At 36.9% G+C, this 13,643-nt stretch overlaps 1 protein-coding gene across 3 annotated transcripts in view; it reads right to left on the bottom strand.

Annotated features, from left to right (window-relative positions):
* The window catches only part of LOC109412936 (uncharacterized), a 118,715-nt gene extending 105,660 nt beyond the window's left edge, over nt 1-13,055 (bottom strand). For 2 of the 3 annotated variants that reach the window (XM_062851197.1, XM_029859591.2), the window contains exon 1: nt 12,753-13,055. The gene's annotated coding sequence lies outside the window, so the exon portion shown is untranslated. The remainder of the gene's footprint in view (nt 1-12,752) is intronic. The other variant, XM_029859594.2, reaches the window with a different exon arrangement.
* Between the last annotated feature and the right edge of the window lie 588 nt (nt 13,056-13,643).

Here is a 13,643-nt window from a genome sequence, read left to right as displayed (position 1 = left end):
CAAAACATGATGAAAAACACCACGGCTCTTTTTTATGATTTTTCGTCAATTCACTTGTGACTGCATAGCAATACTGGCCATGTCCCATGTGCCACTTCCGAAACTTCCGGGATGCCCTGAAGAACCGACATTAGAGGATAATCATATTCTAACAGAAAAATGTGTCATGCGACGGATCTTCCTTCATGAATTTTCATAGATATGTTTGAGGTTGTATCGATGCTAGACATGGCCCCCATTATTGGCCACTTCTGGAACATCCAGGTACCCCGACGGAAACGACAACAAAAGCTAATTACGATCATACAACAAAACATGTAATGTGACCATCATGATTTTTAATTCCTATGTATGTGGTCGTATCAAAAGTGGCCACACTCTTGGTTGACCATTTCTGAAACTTTCTGGGGCGCCCTGAGGGAACCGATGGCCAGAATCAATTTGGTTCATTCAGCGACGGTTTCATCATGTTTTTCGAGAATATGCTTGTGGTTACTGCTAAAACTTAGAGAATGCCCTCAAGAGACTGATGGCATATCGAACAAACGCGTTCATATGACAAAATGTGGTGTGTAACGCATCTTGGCTAGGTCCAGAGAAATATCTGACAGGATAAAATAATGCCTGATGGAACTTCCGAAGGATTCCCTGGCGTAATTCCTGGAGGAATCCCTTTCAAAATGTTTGAAGGCATCCTCAACGGAATTTCTTGACAAACGTCCATCTGGGAATTCCTCCGGGTTCTCCTCCTCCAATTCCTCCAGGAGTTTCTCTAAGAGTTCATCCTAAATTTTTTCCTTAAGTAAGTATGAGAGTTTCTTCCAAAACTTCTCCGGGAATTTCTTCTGTAATTCCGCACAAAGTCCTTCCTGGAACTCCTCTGGGAGTTTCTTCTTAAGTTCCTCTGGAATTCCCCCCGGCAGTCCCTTTTAAATTACACCAGGAGTTTCACGTAAAATTTCTCTGTGAGTTTGTCATAATTTCCCCCGAGAGTTTATGCTGAAATTCTTCCACAGGCAGTTTCTCAAGAAATTCCTCCGGGAATTTCCCCATGAATTCCTACGGAAGATGCTTGTAGAATTTCTTTAGTTCATTCTAGAATATCTCTGGAAGTTCCTTCTGAAATTCCTCCGAGAGTTCATCCTGGAATTCTTCCGGGAGTTCACTCTGAAGTTCACGCGGAAACTCCAACGGTAGCTCGACCTAGAATTTATCTGTGAGTTTGCCATAGTATTCCTTCAGAGTACCATCCGGGAGTTTCCTCCTAGAATTCCTCTTGAAATTCCTCATGGAACTTCCTGGATCCCAAAAATGCTTCAGGAGTTTATCACAGAACTGCTCGGATGTTCCTCTTGAAAAACGTCCGGGAATTCCTTCAGGAAATCTTCCGGAAGTTCCTCTGGAAGTTCGTCCTGCAATTTCTCCTAAAGTTGTTTCTGGAATTCTTTCTGGAAATTCTTCTGGAATCCTTCTAGGAGTATCTCTGGAGTTAATCTGAGAATTCCTCCCAAAATTCCTCCTTTCTTACCGAAATTTCTCTTAAGGGTCACTTTGAAACACCTTCTGAAATTCCCACAAGAGTTGCTCGTGAAATTTCTCATTAAATTTCACAGGGGACTCTACTTTTATTTCTTAGGGGGGTTTGCCTTAGAATATCTCTAGGAGTTTCTCCTAAAACTCTGGGACTTCCTATTGAAATTCCTTCTGGAGTTCCTTCTCCTCTGAGAGTTCACGCTGGAGCCCCTACGAGAGTTCATCCTGAAATCCTCCGGAAGTAAGTCATAGTATTACTTCGGATTCTCCACTTGAATACTCTCCACGAGTATCCTCCTGGTACCTCTATGAGAGTTCCTCGAAGATCCTGGAATTCCTTCGAGAGTTCCTCATGAAATGTTACCAGGAGTCCCTTCTGAAATTTCTCTAGGAATTCCTTCTGGCAGATCCTCCTGGAAATCATCAGATAGTTCCTCCTAGAATTCCTGTGGTTTTCAGTTCAATTAGGTTCAATTCACCTTGCAAGCATGCTTTGATTTGGCCTTCAGTTTCAATGATAGGATGATTTTCAAGCCTGCGGTAGGACTTTGACAGCTGCGGTAGAACTCGGCGGCTACCGCAGAGTGGAAATTTTTCTAAAAATCCGCAATATTAAACAAAAGGCACTTCCTAGTTTTTTTGAGAGCGCATTTTTTGCGCACATTGATCAATAAAACAAAATTTAAAGCGATGACATATGGTTTTTTCGACTCTAAATCATGCGTACAGCTGGAGTGAACATGTTTATGCAAAATTAGTGATTTTTCAATACACTGATAATTTACTTTACTTAAAAAAACTGCTAAAATACCCTATTTTTCACATAAAATAAGCAATAAATCAAAATTCAAAGCGATGACATATAGTTTTTTTGGTCTTAAACTGTTCGTAAGATTGTACTCAACATTTTTGATGAACAATGAAAATGTTCTAATTACACTCTTATTTTGTTTTACCCGGAAAACTACGAAAATTCCATACTTTTCACACAAAGTAGTCAACAAAACTAATTTTAAAACGATAACATGAAGTTTTTTAGCTTTGAAATGTTCGTAGCAGTTTGGGGGACATACTTGAAGAATAATAAGTGATGTTTTCATTACACTCAAGTTTTGATTCACTCAAAAATCAACGAAAGTACCACATTTTTCACGCAAAGTGGTTAACAAAAATAATGGCTTACAATGCAAAGTGGTATTTTACCTTTAAATTATTCGTGAAAGCGTACTGGACGTTCTTGATGAGTAATAGTGATGTTTTCATGACACACTTAATTTATTTTACTCAAAAACCTACAAAAATACCATAATTTTCATACAAAACAGTCAAGAAAACAAAATTTAAAGCCATAACATGTAGTTGTATGGCCTTAAATTTTCCGTTACAATTGACTGGACCTGTTTTTGTTAAAATGTTGATGTTTACAATACACTAAAATTTTATTTTATAAAAAAAATGTACGAAAATACCACAAAAAAGCGAATAAGCCAAAATTTAAAGTAATGATATGTATGTAGTTTTTCAACCAAGGTTGCAACCATTCATTTGCAAAGATTTACATTCATTTGCTATTATCTCAGTTCAGAAGCATGCTATCGGAAAACAATGTATGGATGAATTTAACCTTGTAGTTTTATCTGAAAGTTTGCCGAATAACATTGGGGTCGCACACGCATTCTAAAGTCGTGAGCGAGCTGTGAAGGCAACTTTCCACAGCGTGAATTCACCGCGTGGAGAGTTGCCTTCACAGCTCGCTCACGACTTTGGTATTCGATTGCGACCCCAATGTCATTCGGCAAACTTTTAGATAAAACTACAAGGTTAAATTCATCCATACATTGTTTTTCGATAGCATGCTTCTGAACTGAGATAATAGCAAATGAATGTAAATCTTTGCAAATGAATGGTCGCAACCTTGTTTTCAACTTTGAATTTATCGTAGTAGTTTAGTGGATTTATTTGAACAATCTTAGTGAATTTTTTATTACACTCATATTTTATTTCACTCGGAATACTAGGAAAATACCACATTTTGCACACAAATAAGTCAACAAATAAAAATACATATAAAGCAATGCATTCTGGTTTTTTGGCTTGAATTTTTTCATGAAATGATGAACGTTGAACAATAATACCGCCTTCATGACACTCTTAATTGAGGGGGTTAGAAGGAAAGGGGTGTAAGTGACAAAAACCCACTTTCAAGGAAATGAGGTTTAAAGTTTTTGACCAATTTTTCATCCCATACAAAATGTATGGAGTTTCAAAATCAACCCAATTTTCTCTGATTTGTTTCATTTTTTCTAATCATCGTAGCAACAATCTTAAAAAAGTTCCTGAAAGCTTGAAATCTGAAGAATTTTATGATATGCTCAGCTTAAAATCTACAAAATGGTCACTTACACCCCTCTGATTCTGGGCCCCTCAATTCATTTTACCAAACAAGTTTTTAAAATACCATAATTTTCTTACAAAATAGTCAGTAAAACAAAATTTAAAGCAATGACATGTAGTTGTTAGTCTTAGAATTTTCCGTTGGAATGTACTAGACATTGATGCTCACATCACATCCACGTTTTGTTTTACTGAAAAATCACGAATGTGCCATATTTTTCACACAGAATAACCAAAATTCAAAACAAACACATGCAGATTTCTATTACTGACTTTTTTGTACCAGTTTCAGGTTATCTACTACCTGAAAAAAATACAAGGCAAACCGAAAATTCACCAGGGATTTTTTATTTGTTTTTATTTGAGTCCATTTGCGTCTCCTGAACATGCAGTAGCAATCAACAAAAAATAAACGGAAATCCCGTGAAAATGAAAAAAGTTACGAACTTAACTGGTTTCCAAAGTTAAGGTTACGTTATGTGTCTTTATTAGAGAGATTTTCAGCCTTCTTTCATCCCTGTTTCTTGGGATTCCTTCATATTTGCTCTCAGAGTCTCTCGTTGGATTTTTCCTCCTGCGTTTTGCCCAAACAAATTTTCGTGGAATTCATTCTCTTTTCTCCGGGAATATACATCAGATGTTGTCGTAGAATTTCTCTTAGAGTTTCTCTCGGAATTTCTCTTGAAGGTTTTCCGCGATTTCTTCCGGTATTCCTCTTGGTACTTCTCCATAAGATTTTTCCGGGATTTATAAGGTTTTTACTGAAACTTTTGCTGGGATTTCAACTGCGGCTCCTCCCAGATTTTAAAGGAGTTTTTCACGAGTTTTCTGAAGGAATTGCTTCTGGGATTTCTCCCGAAGTTTTAAGAAATTTCAATGATTTTTTTCTGGAGTTTCTCCCCGGATTTCTACAGAAGTTACATCCGGGATATTTTATAAAGGTTCTTGCGAGAGTTTTTTTTTTTCAAGTTTCACCTGAGATTACTCTCGGAGTTTGTGCTCTAGAAGCTGAAATACAGAGCTCCAAACTTAAGCATTTTGTATGAAAATCGGTCAATACGTCCAGTACTGTACTTTTCTAGAAGTGTTTTTCGGAAAACCTCCTGCCTGAGAAAACCTACAAAATTCATTATTGAAAAAACCGGAGACATGTCGGAATGAGTCCACGTGATTTTTGCGAGAAATTATGCAATGAGGAACGCGAGAGAAACTTCGGAAGAAATCCTGATAAGAACTGGGAAATCTCGGAAAAAGCTCTGGTAGGAAATATTTAGAAACTTCATGAAAGAACTCTGAAAATCTCTAGAGAAATCCCGGGAGAAACTCCGGATGAAAACCAGAAAAGAAATTCAGGAGAAATATCGGAAAACTCTTTGGCAGAAATTCCAGAAGTAATTATCGGAAATCTCTAAAAATATCGAAAAAAACACGGAAGGAACTATTAATGGGAGCAAATAAAAGAAAAACACTTTGCATGGGAACTAGGATGGAAACTTGAGGGAACTGGAGAAAGCCAGAAAAAAAACTTGGAAATGCTCCAGATACATGAAAAAATATGATAATATTCTAAATGAGTCCTTGAAGAAATTTATCAAGCAATCGCTAGAGGAATTTGTGATGATAACCCAAAGGAATAATACACGGAAACATTTCAAAAGTTTTCTAAAAGAATTCCTCGAGAAATAGAACCCCCAAATAAATTCCACATGAATCCTTGATGTTTTTGAAAATATCCCTGAAGGAATCTGTGGAATATTTTTGAAACATTTTCGAAAAGAACCCACGACAAAATATTTTGAAAGAATCTTTGAAAGATATCATAAAATATAAATGCACATAACAAATGGAAAATTTCTGAAAAACAAATGTATATAGAAGAGTTTCTGATGCAATACCGTAAAACGGGGTAGCTTTGATAGTTTTTCAGCAAATTTCCCCAATATATTATTCCATGTATTTTTCCTGATTTAATAATTTTAAAACAAGTACTGGTGTCTCAGTTATAATTGCAATGTAAGGATTGGACAGTTTTAATTGTCTTGGGTGATCAATATTATTTTTTCATGTGAGCGAGAATCACATTTTCATTTTGGGGAAACTTTGATAGTGCTCTGACAAGCATATTAAATCCCAAAAAATATTACAGATTGAAAAGCAAAGAGTATCAGCATGATGGGAAAAGCTGTATGGAACATGTTAGGTTAATTTATTGTATCACAACATGAAGAATTTCATAAAATTATAAATAACAAATTTAGACAGTACTCCACCTGAGTGAAAATCTCAGTGCTTTTAGCTATCAAAAATAATTATCTGTGTAAAGATATGTTTTTACGGTACATCAACATGTGACTATATGCTGCGCATAGTAAGTTCTCTTTATTTGAGTTGTTTTTGATTTTTTATAAACAAATTTAGAAAACAACGAGTGTAATTGAAAGCTCACTATTGTTTATCAAACAAGTCTAGTACTTTTTTACAAATAATTTCATGGCAAAAACAAACTATAATGCATTGACTCCAATATTTATTTGATGACTACTTTGTGTGCAAAATGTGGTATTTTCCTAGTATTTTGAGTGATATAAAATATGAGTGTAATAAAAACATCCCTAAGGTTGTTCAAATGAATCCACTAAACTACTACGATACATTCAAAGTTGAAAAACTACATATCATTGCTTTAAATTTTGGCTTATTCGATTTTTTGTGATATTTTTTGGACATTTTTTTATAAAACAAAATATTTGTGTATTGTAAACATCAACATTTCATCAACAACAGGTCCAGTCAATTGTAACGGAAAATTTAAGGCCATACAACTACATGTTATGGCTTTAAATTTTGTTTTATTGACTGTTTTGTATAAAAATTATAATATTTTTGTAGCTTTTTGAGTAAAATAAATTGAGTGTGTCATGGAAACGTCACTATTACTCATCAAGAACGTCCAGTACGCTTCCACGAATAATTTAATGGTGAAAAACTACTTTGCATTGTAAGTCATTATTTTTGTTAAGCGCTTTGCGTGAATAATGTGGTACTTTCGTTGATTTTTGAGTGAATCAAAATTTGAGTGTAATAAAAACATCACTATTATTCTTCAAGTATGTCCCCCAAACTGCCACGAACATTTCAAGGCTAAAAACCTACATGTTATCGTTTTAAATTTAGTTTTGTTGACTACTTTGTGTGAAAAGTATGGAATTTTCGTAGTTTTCCGGGTAAAACAAAATAAGAGTGTAATTAGAACATTTTCATTGTTCATCAAAAATGTCGAGTACAATCCTACGAACAGTTTAAGACCAAAAAAACTATATGTCATCGCTTTGAATTTTGATTTATTGCTTATTTTATGTGAAAAATAGGGTATTTTAGCAGTTTTTTAAGTAAAGTAAATTATCAGTGTACTGAAAAATCACCAATTTTGCATAAACATGTTCACATCAGCTGTACGCATGATTTAGAGTCGAAAAAACCATATGTCATCGCTTTAAATTTTGTCTTATTGATCAATGTGCGTAAAAAATGCGCTCCCAAAAAAACTAGGAAGTGCCTTTTGCTTAATAACTTTGGGTAGACGCATCTATTTTATATATTTTTAACAGGTTTCAAGTCCGGTTCCATCGCAAAAAAAAAGTTTTGAAATCGGTTGAAAAACGGCCGAGAAATGCCTTGTCAAAGTTGGACTTCCGACTTTTTTTGGACCCTTGGTAGTTCGCGGGAGTTTTTACCCCCTCGGTAGTTTAAGTGTTAATAATCATTCATGATAAAAAAAAAAATGATTCATTATATAAAATATATTATTCAATTTGAATTAGTTGAATGCTGCTCTAAGGACTATTTATGGTGAATATATGACGAAACCACACCTAGAATTTTCAAGAGCATAAATCTAAAGAACCGAATGTCGATTTGCGCTGAAAAGTTGATCGATTGGTCACCACCAGCCGGTTACCAATCGATCAACTTTTCAGCGCAAACCGACATTCGGTTCTTTACATTTGTGCTCTTGAAAATTTTCACCTTCACCGTAAAACCTACATAAAGGTTATTTTTATGCACTTCCAATTTAGGCAATTCTTTAATGCCCTACAAAACTGTGTATAAGAAAATGTAATGATGACGGTAACTATGACAACGGCGGCCATGAGACGTTTACAGGGACGAGCAAAGGGAGGTTGCAGGGGGTCAAAAAGGGGTTCAGCGGGGTACCAGGAGATCTCAGGAGCGTTTAACCTTCCAGGACGCGCGCCATCAAGCAACCGAAACTGCACCGTGCTCGCGCTGTATACGAAAAGCGAGGCCTCAGGGGGTTTCAGGGAAGCTTTAGTGGGTCTCAAGGGCGTTTCAGGGGCGTTTCAGGGGCATTTCAAGGAATATCTGGGTTTACCACCAGTAGGTCTGAGAGGCTTTACAAGGGATTCAGGGGGCGATTCAATGGGTCTCAGGGGTCTTAGAGGCGTTTCAGGGGATCCAAAGGGATTTCAGATGGGTACCTGGAGCTCGGGGACATTGATTTTCAGAGGTTTTGGGGGCGTTTCCAGGGGCATTTCAAGTAAAGATATGACAAAGCCCCATCTCGAATTTTCAAGAGCACAAATCTGAAGAAGCAAAAGTCGGTTTGTGCTGAACAGTTAATCGATTGGTTACCCACTGTTGGTGAGCAAACGATCAATTTTTCAGCGCAAACTGATATCCGGTTATTCAGATTTGTGCTGTTTCAAATTCGAGGTGTGACTTCGTCATATCGTCAGGAAGTTTTAGAGGATTTTCGGCGGATTTCAGAGTCGTAACGCAGGCGTTTTCAGGGATTTCAGAGGGTCTCAGGAGAGTTACATGGGGCCGACAGGGTTTTCAGGGAATTCGGAAGCATTTTAGGAAGTTGTAAAAGTGATGTACAAATTACATGCTTTCCACGCAGCAAATTAATCGCCGCAGCTTGAAAATGGGTCTATCAATCGCTAGAACCGAACCGACACACAAATCATATAAAAGTAAAATATTGGCATGGATTCGTACACTGATCGTCTGATTGTGTGACATATCCCTTATCTCTCGGCCCACGAAAACCCTTGAAACGCCCCGGATATGACTTGAAACCTCCATAGTCTCATTTAAATGACCTTGAAATCTCCGTAATCGAATTGAAATACTCCTGAAATCCTAAAATGTTCCTAAAACCCCGCTTATATGACCTTACCTGAAATGGTTCGAAACGCTCCTGAAGCCTCCTTAATCCCATTGAAACGCCCTTGAAATCATCATAATCAATTTGGGAAAAAAATACCTTAAACCCCTTGAAACACCCCTAAAACTCTCTGAAATATGTCTGGGATGCCTCTGAAATTCCCTTAATACTACACTGTGTCCAATTAGTTCTCATACAAAATACACATTTAGAAATATGATTTCATTTCACATCTGTGATCTATATTTTTAAAATGAATGTATGTCTTGATGGGCCACGTAATACTGATTAAATAAACCAAACGGTTCAGAATAACGTTATTTTCTATTTGTTTTCATAAGCCTAGCAGTATACTTCCGTTTTCTGAAATCCGTTTGCCCCGACACGCAAAAAAATGTTCGAAACGTTTTTCATTCTACGGATGCTAAATAAAGTCCATGAGGTTAAATTTTGAGTTTTTATCCCAAGTATTGTATCAAATGAATATACTAAGGCTAAAACAATACAATGTTAGTGATGATATGGTATGAAATTTGCAAGTAAGCTCAAAATGGGCAGAAATATCAATGATATGGCGTGCGTGCCTGCTGAAATGGACTTACGACACATAGGCGATCAGCAAAGAAGGATAAAGGACAGTTAATTCCGAAACATATGCTGTATTTGGTTAGTGTTAGACAGCCCTTCAATAAATAAATTTACTTTGAAAATCCTAGCTACAGATGTGAAATTTAGTCAATTTGATTTTGTATGAGAACTTATTAAACACGGTGTATTGAAACTCCCATAAAGTCCTCGAAAAACGGCAATGAAAACTGACGGAACGCCCTTAAAATGCTATTGAAATCCTCTGAAACTTCCATGTAGCCCAAGGAGCCTCTTTTTCGTTGGGCTTCCGGGGAACTTCCTGGAAATCCGCTTGGCCCATCCCAAATGCCCAGGAGCAACACCTTTTCACACAAACTAGATTCGCTAATTACAGCCATGACATAATTATGCACAAATTTCTCTTTTTATGCCTGTCTTAATTTATGAACCCCTAGCCAATGGAATAGAAACAGATTCCAGTGTAATGTAATTTATGATTCCTTTTTTCAAAAATCAAAAAGAGTTCAAAAGAGTTACCTTTTTAAGGCTAGTTTACACTTCGTAAGTGCTTAACTTAGCTTAGACTGGCTGTACGTACATGTCAGTGGTTGCTTCTCCGTGATTCAAATTTATTTTAATAACTCAGATTTTATTTATCACAAGCTGTACCCGACAAACTTTGTCGTGCCTATTGCGTTTTTGACGTTCCAAGTTTCTAGCCAAGACCCAAGTCCCCTGTCAAAATGTATGGAAATCGATTTTCAAAAACTCTCAGATTTTCCATGTTTTTTACCTCATAAACCTTCCTTGGGTGAAAACTAACAGAACAAAACTAAGACGATCAAAATCGGACCTTCCATTCGCAAGTTATGCGCGGTCCCACGTATGCCACTGCATTATTATATATATATGCTCTACAAGTGTTTCTTGGGCGACTTTGATGAAAAATCAAATCTGAAAAAGTTAACGCCAGAAAACCGGTTTTTCTTGAACCACCCTAAGCTTATTCAGAAAAATACTTCTAGATCGGTCAATTTTAAAGTTACATAAAAAGTGTCTTCAGTAAACTTGCTCAAAATTGATAGATCTATTCTACAACTTTCCCGAAGAATGTATATAGTTATTCTTGCAAATAAAAAAGTTTGATTCACAATTTCTTTGAAAATATGGACCACCCTAATTTTCATGTATATTGAAAATAGGGCCTTATTTTGAGGAACAACTTTGTAGAAGACCATATTAATCTAGAAAATCATTTGAAGGCGCTGAATGCATCTTTCCTCTTAAATCTGTGTCGTGGACCATTGTGCACTGCCTACTAGTTTTTGAAGAATATTTATAAATATGGTTTATTATGTATCATTATTTGTTGTAGCAAGCTAGCATTGCAAGTGTAGATATAAAGTTGTGTACTTCATGAAAGATTGGGTGACCTAAATTTTCAAAAATTATTCATGAAGTGACTTTTGAGAGTTGAGAGGATCATGGATCCTATTTGGTTGTGTAACGAAATCATCTCATGTTACAGTAGTAGTTTTTATAAAGCAAAGCTCCATAACATTAAGGATGGCCCATAGTATCTCAAAAATATATAACAACGCTTATTGTTCCTTGAACTACTTTGGTAAATACAGTACAGTGGATGTAACACTAATTAACGTGCTGGCAAAAGTTATTATCACAAGTGTAGAACTGAAACTATGGTCTCCAAAGTAGATTGGTTGATCTGGAATATTTCAAAACTATCTTGATATAACTCATGAAATGTCAGGGAGGTTACAGATTAAAATTGGATGTGTAATGATACAGTTTAATGTGAGGATAACTACTGTTACTGTTAAGAGTTAAACTTCAGGATTGGGTGACCTGTAATGCTTTGGGGCATAATAATATATTGTAGACTTCAATTTGCTCCAGTAACAGCGATTGATTGTGCATCTTTACTCAGTATATCAGATATGGCTACTGTTATGAATGTAGATCTGAAGTTCCAAATTCCAAGATAGTTTGACTGACCTGGTCTCTAAATGACATTTGAGATTTCAAGATCTTCATATATATAGATTAACCATTTCCAGTTTTTTTGTGATTGATTAATCATTATTATAAATCATTGAGCCATTTTAAACATTAATCATAATTACTAATCACAGATAAAACCAAATTTAATCGTTAATCATAATCAATAATCATCCTAAAAATCAAATTAATCATTCATCTTAATAATTAATCACAGAAATTTGAATTTTAATTATCAATGATTAATCATATTTTTTTTGTTAATCATGAACGCTCTACTGTATACAGACGAACCTAAGACAACATTCAATTCAGAAATGTGCAACAGTTTTCTGAGTGTTTATAATTTTTCATCCAATAGTCAATTGAGGAACATAAACTATAACATATTTTTTGAATCCAACATTATACATTGCCTAAGATTACTCCCAAATTATCATCATTTCATGACACCAATTTTAAATTTTCACATTTTCTCACTGTGCACCGACACATAGCCACCACGTGAAAAACGTGCAAGCGCCGTCGTCGCCGTCACTTGATTACAAACATGTGGATCGAAGAAGAACAAGAGCACAATCACTTGGGGATGCCGGGAGAGCGGACGCATGCACCACATGAAGAGAGCTCGGACCAGGCTGCGTGTGTATGAGTTTTTAGGTGACACTAGTATTCGCGGACCCGATCCAACTCGCGTCGTCCCCCTTTCCATTTTTCCTTCACTCTCGCATAGCTGGGGACGAAAGATTTTTCCACCATCAATTTTTCATCAATCCGAAAGGCACTGGTTCCAATCCGTTTCGCTAAAAATGACACAATTCTCGGCTTCATTGCAGCTGATAATGGTACACTGGTCACTCTTCAAGATCTTATCTTCGCAATGAATGCACTTTCTCGTAGCGGTTTTCATTTTAGCTGTGCCTAAGATCTCCTTGAAATTGTTGCAGTGCTAAGCTTTTCACTGCTTTTGCAATAGGCGTGAAGAACCTTGACACAGGACCACCAACAATATTTCTTCATTTCCCACCTATTCATTCAGCACTATTCCGATATCAGTTAGCTCCAACCAAGGAATACTCCGTGTTCCAATATTGTACACACCGTTTTTCCGATCTAATTATTGAATTCCACTCTGAACAAACGCGAAACGAGACAGCCTCGACGACGACCGTCTCAGACTCAGCCAGCAGACGTCCACGACAATCACGACCGCGACTGACTCGATGATGACGATGATGAAAGTGTCTCGACGAAACTGACTGAGAAACTGTGATGTTCCTGTGTACGGCCGTGCCTGGTGAGCTGTAGGTATCTAGCCGTCGTCGTCGTGAGATCGGTTCATCGGTGTGTGATAGCAGCCACGGCCAAATCGACGTAGAAATTTTCCAGGTTATCCAGCATCGGACATGCGCACAGTCGTACCCCGATGGATGTTTGTAGGTCCCTTTCGGTGCTCCGTTTGCCACACGTATTTTCGGAGTTTCAACGAACGTAGATCTATAGACGCTGCCACAACAGTTGGTTCTTATTCAAAACTCAGCAGCGATATTGAACTAGAAAAAAAACTCGTTCCGTGAACATATTTTTATTACGAGGCCGTCAGTCAACGGTAGGTGGAGACGCATGGTTGCTTATGAGAATGTGAACAGGTGTTCAGTAAGGGTGTACGATTAGACTGGCCCAAATGCAAAAATGTCGAAAATTTCCACGGGGCACCCTCTAGAATCGTGCCTTTGGATGAGAAGAACAATCTGTGAAAGATTCAGCACAATCGGTTGAAAAATTAGCTGGCGCAAATGAGTTGAAGGTTTGTATGGGATGTTCAGTCCAAATATATGGGAAATTGGATGACCTCCAGTCTCTCATACACCACGCCGGTTTGGCGAGTTCGATTTGGCTCAGAATTGAAAGAATGGTA

The sequence above is a fragment of the Aedes albopictus genome, chromosome 2 (genome assembly GCF_035046485.1).
Source record: "Aedes albopictus strain Foshan chromosome 2, AalbF5, whole genome shotgun sequence".
NCBI classification, from domain to species: Eukaryota; Metazoa; Arthropoda; class Insecta; order Diptera; family Culicidae; genus Aedes; species Aedes albopictus.
This window is presented reverse-complemented; position numbering and strand designations above follow the sequence as displayed.